The sequence below is a fragment of the Otolemur garnettii genome, unplaced genomic scaffold (assembly GCF_000181295.1).
Source record: "Otolemur garnettii isolate 467f Iridium unplaced genomic scaffold, OtoGar3 scaffold00025, whole genome shotgun sequence".
In the NCBI taxonomy this organism is placed as follows: domain Eukaryota; kingdom Metazoa; phylum Chordata; class Mammalia; order Primates; family Galagidae; genus Otolemur; species Otolemur garnettii.
In genome coordinates, this window is record NW_003852420.1 from 21,634,893 (window position 1) to 21,636,920 (window position 2,028).

A 2,028-nucleotide genomic window follows, 5' to 3' on the forward strand; every position below is an offset into this window, starting at 1 on the left:
AAAAAAAAAAAAAAGAAAAACTGAGGCAAGAGGATCTCTTGAGTCCAGGAGTTTGAGGTTGCTGTGAGCTATGACTGCATAGAACTCTACTGAGGGTAACAAAATGAGGGTCTGTCTCAAAAAAAAAAAAGAAGGAAATAAATAAATAAATAAATATATTATTTCTTCCACACCTAAGTATATCATAAAATTCATATTTTACTTTTGGATAAAGTGTTGGAATCTAACTCAGGTCATTGATTTATCTCTTTTGAATAATTATCTGAAGAGACAGGCTTAGTAGCAGTCAAGCCACAGTCCAAGAAGAATCCCTGAGATCTCACGAATAACCAGGGACATTCACATCTTTAGGAGAACACAAAGACATTCATAGTATGCTGGTTTGAGTTCAAGAGCAGTTCATAAAGAATGGGAGTTAATCACTTTGTTCTTTGCATTCTACATCCATGAAAATAGGCTTTGTTTTTTAAGAGCCTGGCGCTAAAATTGCTTCATTTGATTATCCCAGGTGTGTGGTGTATCCATTTAGCATGCTTGATTGCAAGTAATATGTAATTCAACTTTAATGGGCTTAAAAAAGGGCATGCATTGACTCATAAAATTGAAAAGCATAAAAAGAGAACAAGCAATATACTTGGCTCAATCAAGGCTAGGTTGCATTTTTTGATAGTTCTCTCAGTTCTGCCCTCTTCCACCAGCTTTACATTCTCCAGTTGGCTTCTTCATGGTAGTAAGATGGTTACCATGGAATATACTTCCTCATTCACAGTCAGGAAGAAGGAGGATATTTCTTTCCATAACTATTGGACCAGCTGGCCTATCTGGAGTCTTGTGCTGCTTCTGAACCAATTATTACTGTCCCAATCTTATGTGATAAGGAGGATGGGACATTGTTATTGAATTATACCAATCACAGACCACCCCTGGACTTGGAGGCAGGGTGACTCCTGTTTAATCACTGCCACAGAGTGGGGAGTGTTGTCATGAAGGATTGCATAAGTAGCATGATTTCAAATACATTTTCAAAAACAACTCATAGAAAGAAGATGAAAGAAATACAGTAAATATAGTGTCTGTGAAACAGTGAGACTGAGAGTGGATTTCTCTTTCTGTTACATTTTAACTTAAAAATCTATATCTGGGCTGGGTGTGGTGGCTCCTGCTTGTAGACCCAGCCACTTGGAAGTCTGAGGCAAGAGGATTGCTTGAACCCAGGAGTTTGAGGCTGCTGTGAGCTATAGCACCATGGCACTATACCCAGGGTGACAGAGTGAGACTCTGCCTCAAAAAGAAAAACAATCTATATGTATATCCATAACTCTGTCTATCTGCAGATATATATCCATGACCATAACCATGTAACACTTTTATAATGGACCCCCCCCAGTCTTATTGGAAAAAGAGATTAGTAGTCAAAGAATGATGCAAACTAGCAATTTGAGATTTCACCAGATAGTTGGTATACAGCTAATTGCCAATAAATGGAACAGTCTGCAAAGGGAGAGTAAGAATGAGTCATATTCTGTTTGTCTCTTTGATAAGCCCTTCTCCCTGTTCAAGGCATTTTATGCTAAAGAAAAAGTTTAAAAAGCACTATAATTATGCATAACATCCTATCTCAGGACAGCTATTTGGAATATATTTTGGGTTTTATTTGCTGGTTATCAAACAAACGCAAATGAAACTTTCTCTGTAGGTCTTACTCTGCATTTTTGCCTGAGATGCACTTTCCATCTGTTTCTGGAATGGCATATCTTTGTCTCTTACAGCCCCTTTCTCCTAGTATCAGGTACTTTATGGGACATGGTGTTGTCGCTCAGTGTTTGTTTAATGAATGGATGGGCAAATGTTTCCTTTCTGCCTCAGGAAGTCTTTTTTTCTGTCATTTTCACTATCTCTGAGCAATGGATCTGAATGACTCAAATGAATAAGTTCATCTTGAAACTGGCTTCTTTTCTCAGCTAATATCATACCTTGAAGGGAGATGTGGTTTTGGCTGTGTTTCCCCTAAGATTTCTTTCTTTCTTT